The sequence below is a fragment of the Fukomys damarensis genome, unplaced genomic scaffold (assembly GCF_012274545.1).
Source record: "Fukomys damarensis isolate Sample0158 unplaced genomic scaffold, DMR_v1.0_HiC HiC_scaffold_25, whole genome shotgun sequence".
NCBI lineage: Eukaryota > Metazoa > Chordata > Mammalia > Rodentia > Bathyergidae > Fukomys > Fukomys damarensis.
The window spans coordinates 8,949,714-8,963,304 of record NW_022900937.1 but is presented as its reverse complement, the minus strand read 5'-3'; the positions used below and the strand labels follow the sequence as shown (position 1 = coordinate 8,963,304).

General features: G+C 48.2%; 1 long non-coding RNA gene across 1 annotated transcript; it reads left to right on the top strand.

Moving 5' to 3' along the window:
* The first annotated feature begins 4,003 nt into the window (after positions 1-4,003).
* On the top strand, positions 4,004-6,406 carry LOC104847919. The gene is made up of 3 exons (XR_776260.1): positions 4,004-4,849; positions 5,298-5,384; positions 6,213-6,406. It is a non-coding gene; the product is annotated as an uncharacterized LOC104847919 (long non-coding RNA).
* The last annotated feature ends 7,185 nt before the right edge of the window (positions 6,407-13,591 follow it).

Sequence of the window (13,591 nt, the reverse complement as noted above, 5' to 3'; positions counted from 1 at the left end):
TGAAATTCCAAATCTTGAAAAAAAAATAGCATCTGATTTCAGCTTAATTGGGCCACGCGTCACTGCATGTACCCGCCACTAAGGGCTCGCTGTGTGTGGGGTCTTTCCTCTCTCCTGCGAGCAGTAGTATGAGCCAGGCTGGAGGATCTGGCATCACTCGGCTACCTGGGGTCCACTCACACGGCACCCGTCCCAGCAAGGTCTCAGCACGATGTCAGCTTCTCGAAATGAAGAGCAAACCACCTTCACGAACTTTGCTTTTTTACAGCATAGACTGATAAAAGTCACATAGATGAATAAGTCAATCCCTCTTTAGTGAGTGGTCATGCTAGGAAGAAAACAAACCTGGTGATGGTACAGAGACATGTCTTTCCTCACCAAGTGAGAATTTTCCCTCTATTTCAGCTAAGAAGGGCTTGTGACTCTGATTGCCACACTCTACCTCCAAGCTCAGTGGTCACTGGCCAAGCCAACAAGTACGCTGTTTGCGCCAGCTCTGGGCAGCATTTGCAGGCACTGCCTTACCAAAGCTCCAGTCCTCTCCAGAGCGGTGGCATTGCTGTGTGCAGGACCCAGTGCTCAGGAGGGTTTTCAGTGATCCCTGACCTCAGGCCAGAGGGTTACGAAAGGCACAGGGAAGTCAAGGCGATTCCAGAACCGCACTGTTTAGTACAGCAGCTTCTAGCACCAAATGTGTGGGTATTTAAATGTAAGTTAATTCAAAAGTCAGTCCTTGCTGGGCCTGGTGGCTCACATCTGTTGTCTCAGCACTGTAGGAGGTCGAGGCAGGAGGATGAAAGTTGGAGACCAGAGACTGGGAGACTTAGTGAGACCCTGTCTCAAGATGAAAAAGATGAAAAGAGTTTCTTTTGGAGAAACGTGGCACTTCTGTCTTTCTGGCACTCGCAAATGTGTGCCGTGGAGCCTCCCCTTAATAGCACATCTGCTGCGGGGGGCACCTGTCCCTGCTGCTTTGAGCTCAGCACTATCAAGCACATGCTTTGTCCCTGAGGCCCCTGAAGACATCTTGGGTTGGTGGTGATGGTGGGGGACACAACAGAGAGGACACAGTGCCACCTAGGTGTGCTTGACCTTAAGCTGGAACCTGGTCTGACTGTCACCCTCTGAGCAGCCCAGCTGGCTGAGTGCTTTCCTAGGCCTGGGGTAGTGTGTGTGTGTGTGTGTGTGTGTGTGTGTGTGTGTGTGTGTGTGCATGTATGGTGTACATGTGTGTGCTTGTCCCGCAGAAATGGCCTGGTCTCATGCCAGCTTCTCTGAGAGCCCAGCTACTCCTCTCCTCAGGCCAAGCCCCCAGGGAATTGACCCTTGGGGGAGGAAGGCAGGGGGCTGTGCCTTGGGGCACAGGCCTGTCACTGTCTGCTTCCTTTGTTGTGTTCCCACCAACAGAAACTGCAGCTCTCCTGCGTCCTTCACTTCCCTGGGGCCTTCTTACCATACCAGTGCATTATGATGGTACAGAGTTCCAACAGAAGGCCTGCAGGGGTCACAGCAGCAACAACCTGGTCTCCTGTGGTGTAAGCATCACCTTCCAAGGACAAACAGGAATTTGCTTTCTAGACACAGTAAATAGCATCTTTTCTGTGAGTGGGATCAGCCCGCAGATTCTGTCATTGTGGTCATCAGTGGTGTCGGGGACAGCACGGGCCCCACCGCCCTTTGTGTGGTGGCCATTGCCCAGGCTGTGGTGGAGTCCCGAGGCTCTGAGGACGACAGCTGGACAGAGTCCCGAGGACCTTCAAGGGCACCATGACAACGCAACCGCATTCTTCCGCTCCAGCCTGACTTCCGTCCTGCTGACGCCTTTCACGGTTTCCTGGGTATTTTGGGATGACGACTCTGTGGTGCTTCTGTTGGCAGCGTCCTAACCATGCTGTCGCTGTTCTCACGTGGCTGTTCTTGGTGTATTTATCTTGAAGGTTTCCTTGTGATTCTCCCTTGTGCGCTCTCCTCTGAGAAATGGTTTCTTTGATTTGAAGTCTCTGCTCTCTTTGCTGCCGTCTGGTACGGGGAAAGCGCTCAGTCAGTGTGCACCGGGAGCAGGTGGGTGCCCAGCCCCAGAGCGGGTGGTGTGCCACACGGCAACACACGCGACGCACTCGAGGTTCCTGGGGGCAGAGCTGGGCTCCGGCCAGTGCTTGCAGCTCCTGGGGCTCCAAACATGCCTGGTGGTGGCCACACGATGAGATGCACGTCTCCAACCTCTGTCCCTCTGTCCTGTATCCTCAAAGGACACCCGCACTGGGTGTTGGCTGCCTGGGGGGCCCATGACATCCTGCCTGGAGCCCTGATAGTGAGAACGTTCGTGATGTGTTGAGTTTTGCTAACGAGCCAGGAGCAGACCGCGTCCATAAGCAACTTCTCCTAGTCATTTGGTGCCGCCATTGCAGTGCCCTTGCCTTTCTCTGTCGGCCGCGGTTATGCTGGTCCCCGGAGCTGTCGGGAGTGTCCCCGGGAAGCAGGTGACACAGCACCTTTCACTTTCCCCAAACTGTCCTCACAAGAGTTTTGTCTTTCTCTGTCCACAGAGTAGGGCACTGTGTAAGGAAGCTGAGTGGGTGTTGACCCAGCCATGTCCCCTGCGTGGGGATCATGCCAGGGCGAGGAGCCCTCCCAGGCCAGTGCAGGGCAGAGTGTCTGCTGCTGTCACCTTCCTCACCACCCTGCTCCTCAGTGAAGGACCCCAGGGATGCGTCTCTGCTGGCATCTCACCCTGTTTCCCCCGGTATTAATAAAAATAGCTAAAAAACAAATAGGAGGGACTGCCCCCAAATCTGAAAGAATGGCACATGCTCACAGCCTCTCCTTTCCGTCTTGCTTCTGCCCCCATTTTAGACACCAGAAGGGAGTGAAATCTATCAGCTCCCCCTCGCCTGTTCTCAGGAGCAGTCAGGAAACTCGCACTGCCTGACCTCCAGCCTACTGCACAGCCCCCGTCCCTGCTGGGAGGGTGGCTGCCCATTGTGACATTTCCGCAGAGAGGGGAGGACTAGTGACCCCACCTGGGGATGCGGGAGATGCTGAGGTGCCTGTCTTTCACCCTGTCCGCAAGTGGGTTTTCCGTGGTGTTCTGGGTTGTATTTTCCTCTCTGTTGTGCTCTAAACTTTAGGATATCGGGGAATGAGTTTTCTGCTTCAATCCAATTTCTAACTTGAGGTTGGTGGAGAAAATACCAAGAAGATAAGCAGAATATCTGTCAGGTAAGGCACAGAACAAAGGACTCGGACTCTGTCCTGTAACTCCCATGGTTCTCCATCTTTTTGTTTTTTTCCAGTCCCTGGGTTCAAGATGTCTGGCAGACTCCACCTGCGATTCTGATGCTCTCCCCAGGCGCGTGTGTGGTGGGTGTGGAGGAGGCCAGGTGGAGGTGGTCTGGCTGTTGAACGAGGTCTCATCTTTAGTGACTTGTGAAAACCACCCTTCCTGCACCCCGGCAGTGGAGAGAGGGGTCCTGGGGGTCTCCACTGGGGATGTGGAGAGAGGGAGAAACCATTCAGGATGGTGCTGTTCAGAGGTCCAGGGTGGGGTGGGATTCTGGGGATTGCCAGCCTCGTGTCGGGTGGCTGAGCTGCACTCTGGGCCTAGATTCCTCACTCACCCACATTCCTGTGTCCTGTCCCAGCTGTCATGGCAGAGACTGGGAGAGGGGAGAGGCCAACATGGAGAGTAAGGTGGGGGCCTGCCAGATCCCAGCCCTGCCCCACCCCTCTGCCTTCTGCCCTTTGCTCCTTGGCCCCTGCCCCCTGCTTTCTACCTTCCTCCGTCCACCCTCTGCCCTCTTCCATTGCTTTCTGGACCCCGCCTGCTGCCCTTCTGCTGCCCCAGCTCCCTGATACCACATGGACCTGGGGATCTGCCCTACTGGGGTCCAGGCAGGGTGGTCGGTGGGTAAAGATGTGGTCTCCAGCCCACGCAGAGCTCTGAGTGACTTTTGTTAGAGATGAGTGGAGTCCTTCTGATTCACGCTTTAGGTCAGGTCTGGGGGTGGCCGAGGAAACAATGACACTGACGATGGCTCTTCATGGGTTTCTCTGATGCACCTGTCCACTTCAGTCCGTCTGTAAGGCAGGAGCTGCCACGTCACTGAGTGCTGCCACTTGCAGTAGCACAGTGAGGCCTTCATCAGGGGCTGGCGGTCTTTGTGGATAAGAGGTGCACGGGAACCTCGGCAGCACTTTGAGGTGCCCATCAGCAGCCATCCACGCTGAGCGTCTCCCTGCGCTACATTCACCAGAAAGGCCAAACACAGTTCTCATTGGTGAAGAGGATTCCAAACCCCAGTGCCCTTGTGGTGGTCTGTTTCTGTTTGAGTTGGGATTCAAGGTATTTCTGAGCTTGTGAAGGAGCAGGGAGGTGGAAGAAGGCTGGTGCTGAGCAGACGGTGAGCCCTGTTGGGCCCGTGCCTGAACTCCACCTAGAAATCCCTCCTCTAGAGCCAGGCTCTGCCACCTGCATATCTTGGGCGATGGCTGCAGCCAGGCTGCTGCCGTGGATGAGCAGAGCAGAGCGGGGTTGAAGCCTCATTGTCCACGATGTCTTGCCACTGATGCTTGGGGAAGCTTGGAGAGGAGGAAAAGGCCACTTCACATTCACCACAGGTGCGAGGTTTCTGTCTTTTGTGCAAGCTGCTGATTCCCATGGGGAGAGAAGACTGGAAAGTGCTTGCTCACCAGTGAAGTTACGTGTGTCCTGCATGCGGCCTTAAGCAGGATTTGGGAGGAAGCAGCTCTGATGCTGTGATTCTGAAAACAGATTCTCACGTATGATGGCCCCGGAGAAGCTGCATCTTAATAAAATAGTGCACTGGATGGATACATGTAATATGCCGGAGTAGGTATAAAATAATGCTCCACTCACCAAAGCAACGCAGTTTAGTAAAACAGATACTTTAGAATTCAGTGGCACTAGGTAGAAATTCTGATTTTAATGTGTAAGTTCAATATCGGGTTAATCATTGGCAGTCTACCAGAATTTTTCACGTACAAAACAGAAACAGTAATTTCTGCCTCACTGGACCATTTAGAAGATAACATAAAGGAACGTCTAGCACATACCTGGCAAAATAAGGGCCTAATAATATTTTTCAATACAATATGTTTCATTTTCCAGTCTAATTCCACTTCATTATATATAATAAGTTAAGAGTGGCTTAGTTATTTAAGTTAAAATCCATTAATGGTGATCATGCATGAGGGATACCAAGTACAGAATTTTACTTATGGTGATGGCCCACTCTACAGGCTAATGAAATATATTTCCTTTATATTTCCCATTAAAGTAGGTGCATTTTTTGATTGACTACTCATCATAGAGGGAAAGGCCGTGAGAAGACACAAAGGAATAAGGAAATTTGCACGACTCTCGTGTAAGTCTGAGGTTAACACAGTGATAATAAGGAAGATTAGGATATTCCAGATGGAGTAAAAGAGTGATTAAAGGATTGCTTTAGACTCCCTCTCTCTTCTGTGCCTCTAATAAGGCCAAATTTCATTACTTTTCATTTTCATGGTTGTACTGGTAATCACTACAGAAAGATAGCAAAAAAACACCATGAGGGAAGTTATAAGACCTGGGAAAGGGCGGACTTCTTCATGCTTACACCGGGTCTGAGGTAGCTGTTTGGGGTGCTGAGGTGGAACCCCAGCCTGTGTGTGCTGCGTGCACACCCTGCTCTGAGTCCCACTCTCAGCCCTCCTTAGTCTGAGGGTACCTTGATCTCTCCTGACTCAGCCTTTTCTCTCTGTCCCCTTGCTGCCTTTGATGACCTTGGTAGGGGCCGGCTTCCCGGCTCCTTCCAGGCCCCATGTCCCCGAGGCCACAGCAGCGATGGCTCCTCTCCCCAGGTGTGGGGAGCTTCCTCCCTAGAGACAGCTGTGCTGTGTGAGGCCTTAGACCCAGCGCCCACATCACCTGAGTGTTCTCAGGCTCATGTGCTGCAGACACCCTGCTGCTTGAGAGGACTCTGAGGTGCCTCTCTGGTGGCTGGTACTTCACTTTGTCACCACTGATATTGGCCAACGAGAAATGTGTGTGGGGAGATGGGAAAGGAGCCATTTCTTTCTGTGAAATCCAGTGTAGGCAGCTGTGGTCACTGCTGGGCATGGCCTACCTGGGTGGCCAGGCGGTGGTCCCTGCAGCCTCTCCTGCTCCTGCTCCAACATCTGCTCCAGCCGCTGTGTCTATGCTCCTGCAGGTCACCTGTGCTGATGACAGCAGTAAGTGGTGATGGATGCTGCCCCCCCTGCACTTCCTACCCTGTCAGATCCCAGCTGTGGCTCCAGCTTCACCATGGCTGCCCTGGGCCCAGGCTAGGTTGAGAGAAAACTGCGATCCTCTCCTGCTTTCAGCATCCACAGCAGTGCTGCCCCTGTTGATCTGTGACCCATGCAGCCTGTGAGTGTCAGGCCCTGCACCGGGCTCTGGGGTAATGTGGAAAGATGGGTGGCACCAAGCTCTTTGCAGACCTCAAATCTGGTTTGTGATGTTGTCATTGCAATGCAATAGGGGTACTGTGATGACTTTAACTGTCAAGCTGAGGTTCCACTAATACCTTTATTTTCACAGCATGTTTACTTTTTTCAGGGAGCTTTTTTGTTATTTCATCACAGTATCCCAGAAGCCTAGCAGGGATTCCCATTCCAAGGGCTGAGACGGTTTAAGGCTCCTGCAGGAAGCTACACAGTGTGGAAGGGGCAGACATTGTTGACTCCCTGGTTCTCGAGTCAGCACTTATTTTAGGACAAGGTTTATGAAAATAAATCAAATTTCTCAGGTGCATGGAGCAAATACTACTATCAGTTGGGTTACATATTACCAAAATATTTAGCAATCCAGAGGAAAACAAGCACAAATCTAAGGGGAGAGTTGGTATTGTGTGGGAACCACACTGGACTGTTCAGTTTCCAAGTAACTGTCCTGATGTGACTGCAGATTTGTGAGCAGCAACAATGCCAGTTCGACAACTATTCCCTTGCTGTCCCCTCCCCTAGGATGGGCACTGCATGCTGTGCTCCGAGGCTGCTCTGCTTTTAGTGACCACTGCGACACAGAGGTCTGTGTGTCCTCCCTCTGTTCACCATAGTGGGGATGGGGTGACAGACTCTTTGCCAGTTACAACACCGAGATGGGCCTGATAGGAGCAAGGGGCAGCCTCTGCCTGTCTCTGCTACAAAGAGGCCAGGTGACAGACCTTTTTCCACTTGAGGGAACAGCTGTGCCCCCTCCAGGAGGAGGAGTGAGGGGAGCTAAGGCTTGGAGAGCAGGTCCTCCCAGGAGTCTGCAGGGGGAGACTGCAGAGCCAGGGCCTCACAGCTGTCTCAGCAGAGCTCTGCTTCTGGGTTTCCCACTTCCTGGCCAGCGTGCCTGAGGGTGGGGACAGCTGGGGGAGCTCAGGTCGGCAGGTGGCTGGGTGCTGGGGAATGAACCTGAGTGGGGCCAGAGCAGGCTAGATGGGGCCACAGTGAGGTCCAGCAGTGGAGAGGGAGGAGCGCCCCCCAGAGGTGAGGAGAGAGATGGGGGGGAAGGATGCTCTGGGTGAGGAGCAGATGCACACTTCACCCTCCTGCACTCTTGTTCAGCACCACGGCTCCGTGAACAGTTCCCCCCAAAAATGCTGGCGCAGGCCACACCAGGGGTCCACGCATGGTCTCACCATGCTCACTGCATCTCAGGTGTGGACCCACAATGAAATACTTCACCTAGACCCGACTGCCCCACTGCTCCCTGCTCCCCACACGTCTGCTCCCCATGCCTAGCTCCAAAAAGTAAAATCTAATTGAAATGGAAACAAACAATAGGAAAACTGCATTTCCTCTAGACTAAATGGGCAGTTATCTATATAAACTACATTTTATATGTATATTTCCCCATTAAGTTTATTGGTACATTTAAAGCAAACAATACAGTTACATTCATCATTGGCATCTTGCACCTTTACATGATGTATCTCGGTTCCCCCTTCACTCTTCCCTATTCACAAGGACTTTGTTTCCATTTTTCCATTTTTCACATTTTTTATTTTCTCTTGTTTCCTTTTCCCTTCCTTTCCCACTTTCCATTTAGCCACTTTCTTCTCTTTCATACTATCAATGATACCATTTCAACCTTATTTACACTTTTAGCTTTTCACACCAGAGAAACTATTCCATATTTACTCAGCTGTGGCCTCAGTGTGCATCCCCTTAGCTATAAATGCCTCTTATTTCTCATTCTTTATGGCTGAGTAGTACTCCATTTTAAAGAAAATGTTCCCAGAAGTTAGGCCATGTTCTGATGTGAGGTGCTGTTTCCTCCAATTTACTAACTATGGTGGTGTGATACGCTTTTATCACAGATTTTCTTCACTTTTTTAGTGGACTTCAATATCCTTCCAGGAGCCTCCTGGAGGCCCTCTTTCTCTTGTTTCCAGGGGTGAGACACAGACACCACTGTGTTGGTGCCCATGTGGCTGGACTCCTCTGCTACACTGGGCCAAGGCGGCCCCACCAGAAGGTAGCAAGCTGCTGCCAGGCTCCTTTGCTGTTCCATGCTGAAGACAACTAAATTATATTTTTAAACTTGTAATAATTCTTTGCTTGATTTTGTCCTAAAGAGTTTGGCAACTGCTAGGGCTTACATGGAGAATGCCCTCCCAGAGGCCTTCAGGGCTCTTGGAAGGGGACTAAATTATGGGGGCACCAGAGTGGACAGCGTTTTGGGAGGTGGGGCCTGGCCGGAGGAGGCAGGTGACTTGGTGGATGACCTAGAAGACTGTGTCACCCTCCCTGTCTCCTCCCTTCTGTCTCTGCTTCCTGGCTACCATGACTTGAGCAGCTTTCCTGTGACCAGGCCCTTCCTGCCTTGGAGCCAGCCAGCCATGGACTGAAAATGTGAGCCAAAATACAACTGTCCTCTTTTCCTTTGTGGGTGTCTTGTATGGAGTCTTGGTGATGAGAACATGGTTGATGCAGTAAGTGAATGCAATTAAAACAAACAAACAAAGAAACAAATGCCACCATGTTTATTCTTTCATACGGAGGTGGAAAAGGATAATTGGCTTAACTAACAGACATAATTATGTTGACCATTATCCCTGCATTCATGGTTAGAATCTCATTAAGCTTTCATGGATATTGTGAAACTAACTGGAGTACTAAGCAAAATGTTCACAAATTCATAGCATTTTTCTCTTTAAAAATAAAGCTAGAGTTTATTATGCAGATTTATATTCTGACCCACTTTTGTTGATTCAGAATACATACTGTATAAAACAAAAAACTGTCACAAATCAGATGCTATTTCATCTTTTCAGTGAAAGATTGTATTTTCACACTGGTTAAAATTTAAGGCTGGGACCGTTGTCATGAAATATTCAAATAATCAATAATAAAAAGTCATTTAGTCAATTGCACAAATTTGTCAAAATAAACACTTAGCTAGTTCTTGTTGCTAAGTAAGCACTGAAGTTAAGTTTACACATCAATATTTACAGAATAAGAAAATTTCCATGCAAGAATATTTGTTATAAAAGTGGTAATAAAAAAAGTGGTAATGGACTCCTTCTAACTTGGGGGGATTTTTTCTGTTCAGTCTTTATTTTTTTCTGGTACTGGGAGTTGAACTTTGGACCTTGCACTTGCCAAGCAGGCACAGCTGAGATATATCCCTGGCCTGTTCTGTGCTGAGCTGTCAGCACTTGTTCAGACACTAAACAAACAAACAAAAATCTTGAGAAAAATAAACCATGGAGACTTACCACCCATATAATCATCATCAGTTCTACTGAAGCAGGACTTACACAAAAAAAAGGGAAAACAAGTTTCCCCAACCGAAGCAAATTTCCATTTAGATTTCACCCTCCATATGGCTGTTGTTCTTTGTTCTGTTATAAATAAAATTAGTAATTTTGTTCCTGTAAGTATGGTTCCACAATCTCCTCTTCTCATAAGGTTCTGTTTTTACCTGACCAAGGCCATCGAGATATGCTAAGTTGCAAAACTTTCACAAGTTTCACTAATTACCTTTGTTCTGCTCTGTCCACAAGTTTCATGTCATTAGGTACACTAATCCCTTTAGACAGCATGTATTAAACTAGAGCCCTTCCTTTGTTCTGGGCTCAGCCTTTGGAGGCAAGTCTGTTGGGCCAGTGTGCACCTAGAATCTGGTATAAATCCTTTTGTTTCACCTGTGATATCTCCTGACTCTCAAATTCTTCAACACTAGGACTATTGAATAATTCTTCCATAAAGCTGGTGTTTTAAAACTTGAAGTAGTGCTTTTCTTTTGTTACATTAATTAGCTCTAAGTTACTTAGAATTAAAGTATGTTTATGAATGACTCTCTTTTTATATTTATTATCTTATTTTAAAAGAATTGGTGATTAAGGTGTCTTTGGAAATAAGAGTAGTGTTTTTTTTGGGTGTGGATGAGAAACAATATTAACTGGAGGGAAGTCTTCTTAAGACTCTGTCCAGGATTTGGTGCAGTCCAGGTCCCAGGTATGTTAGGGTTTTCAGGGAAACACTCAGTAGAAGATGGATCTATCACTCCATTGGTAATCGGTTATCTGTCTGTCTATCTTCCAATCATCTATCAGAAGACTTTTATGAGGAGCTGTCCCATGTGATCACAGAGCTGGAAGCCCAGAGTATGCAGAGCTGGTATTCCAGTGTGGGATCTGACAGAGCTACTGTCCCTGTTGGGAGGACTCTGTCCTATCTGAGAGAGGCTGGATCAGAGTCTCATTTTATTCAGGCCTTTGGCTGATTGAATGGACAAAGGCAGGATGTCTGCTTTACTTGTCAACTGACTTCAGTGTAAGTCTCATCTAAAAGCACGTTACAAAAAAACCTGAAGTAATGTTTGCCCAGGTGTCTGGGTGTGTTTAGGTTTGAGGATTTCTCCAAGCATGCTTTGAAGCTCACAGATAGGTTTTCTTAGCCATGTGGTATTTATTGACATGCTAAAGGCAGTCTTTCCTCCTGCATTTTTAATACTTTCTTCTGTGTCCATCTTTCTGGTGAATTTCTCCTTATGATCATACATGCTATGTGTGTTTTCCACCGGCACATGTAGTGTGATGCTCATGGATATTTTCGATTCTGATAATTCCTACATCATGTGTCACAGTTGTGTCTGGTTCTTCCTTTGGTTCTGTTTCCTTGATTTGTTTAGTCTGTTGTGATTTTTCAGTGAAAGCCAATGTCCTACACAATGCAGTAGTCAGAGGTGAGTGGTACTTATTCTTGGAAGTGGACATATCATGTCTTTTATGAGGCATTTAATGTGGCAGATGGAGTCCATCTAGTTTGAAATTTATGAGGTTTGGTGTTTGTTGTTGCTTTGGTTACTTTCCATGCTCTGTTGACTTCCAATTGTCTAGCAGGGAGTTTAGGGTGGAGGCTATTGTGTCAAAAATTTCTTTTCTTCTCCATCCTCAGTTTAAGGCCTCTCTTGTGCTCATCCCTCAGAAAAACTCTCTCTCTCCCTGATCTTGGGTCATTGCAGCAGTGAAGCTGTTACTGATATCGATAGCCAGGTGCTGGCCAAGGGGCATGCTCTGGTGTTATAGGTCCGATCTTGGGTTTTCTCAGAATCCTGCATGTCCCAGTCTCAGAGATAACCGATGGCATTTGTACTCTTTACCAGAGGGCTGAAATGTTGTCACTGTTGTTATTTCTCCTTCCTATGGCTATATGGCATTGACCTGAGCCCTTGGGTGTAATTCTTACTCCCCTTCTTCCAATTCCTTCAGGGTTTTGCTTGGTAGGCGAGATAAGGGAGATGACCTCAGCTGGCCTTCCTTTGCTGTCCTTTCCAGTAGTGGCCTTTCCTGCTCTCCTGGCAGGCATCTTAGGGAGGACATCTCTGGTGTCTCCATCTGACTCAGTGCTGCTGGTGAGCACCCGGTTAGCTCCTAGAAGAGCCTGCAGCTCCCAGGGCTGGAACACTCTTATGCCTGCTTATGCCTGGTGGAGTAGTTAATTCAGAAATCTTACTGAATTCCCCTTTCGTTCCTTTCCGTGTCTTTTCTTCCTTCCACTCTGCACAAAGAACACACGACAGTGTCTCATCTGTTCTTGGACTTAGTTGTCTTTCCTGAGGCCTCGTGTCATATGTTAGCTCCATAATCTCAGTTTTCTCGTAATTTCAAGAAAAGCTGTGTTTTTGCAAATCACAAGGTAATTTTAAAATTTAAGCTTGGCACTAAAGGTCTTTCCAGCTTTCCCTGGCCTACATGGCAGCTGGAAATTCAGGTAGAGTTCATGCCTGCTGGGTTTCCAGATGTGGCTGAAGTGGAGGATAGGCCGAAGAGCCCAGTAGAGATTGCTGTGATCTGGCAATCCTGTGGTGAAAGGTGCCCTAAATCAGCAGAGGTGAACCTTTTAGAGCTTTCACTGATAAATACCGGCTGCAGTGCTTGGTGCCCTAGGTTGGCCAACACTGCCCTGAGCCCTGCACCACAGATGTACAAAAACTCATATTAGGGATGACCTGGCCAATACCAGAACAAATTTAGAGGAATCATTCATTATCAAATGTCACAATGGGGGATGGGAGGGAAAACCTGAGTTGATCTAGATGGAGACGAGATATCTTCTGTTCTAGGGAAAAATACAGCAGAAACCCAAGGTCAAGCAACTAGAGAAATCTTCACCATTTTCTCCTCTCTGATCAGCCTGCAACTGGTAGCTCTGGAATGTGACAAGTTGAGGGGCACTCTGAGTCTGTCGTGCCCCACACTGGAAATCAGCTTTTCATTAAATATCTCCGGTTTCAGGCTGGGGACGTAGCTCAGTGGTGCCTCCGCCTGCCTCACAAGCACAAGGTCCTGAGTTCGATCCCCCATACCAAAAAACACAAAACAAACAAAAATGGAAACAGCTCAGATTTCTTTTGGTGGGAAAATGGCACTTGGAGAACACTGGCATGCAAAGTGACCTAGCTACTCACGGTGGCATTGTTCCCTGCTCCTGCTCAGTGGATGGAGCCCAGGAACTCTGAACACACAAACACAAACCACCGTGTACACGGAGGAAGCCACAAGGTGCACTAACAGTCCAAGCTACAGAGCTTTTAGTTTTGTTTTTGTCTTAGCTTTTTAACTTTATACCAGCATCTCCTTTCTTCCATCCCGAATTCCTGGTTCTCGGGGACACAGAGAATGATAGCATTTAAATGTCTTACAGTCGCTCACCACAGAATCACTGTATTCCACAGGCAGTCTCAGACTAACAGTGTCTCCTCAGCAACACAAACACTGAGAACAGTTGCATTTTCGAGTATTTTCCCCATTTTATACCCTCTTGGGCAGGTCATACATCCATTGCAGCCAACGTTCTTTTCTTTTTAATATCTTTGTGGTTGGGGATTTAGCTCAGTGGTCCTGCTGCCTGCATCACAAGTGCAAGGGCCTGAGTTTGATACAAAAACAAAAACAAAAACAAATAAACAACCCAACAAAAATAAAAAACCAAAAAACAAAACTTTGTGTCTTCTACAAATAGTATTTATCTTCCCTCAGTTCTTCTTTTGATGTCTTTTTAGTCGCTTTGGGTTTTGAAGCCTGTTTTCTAGCAGATTCCTCTGGAAGGA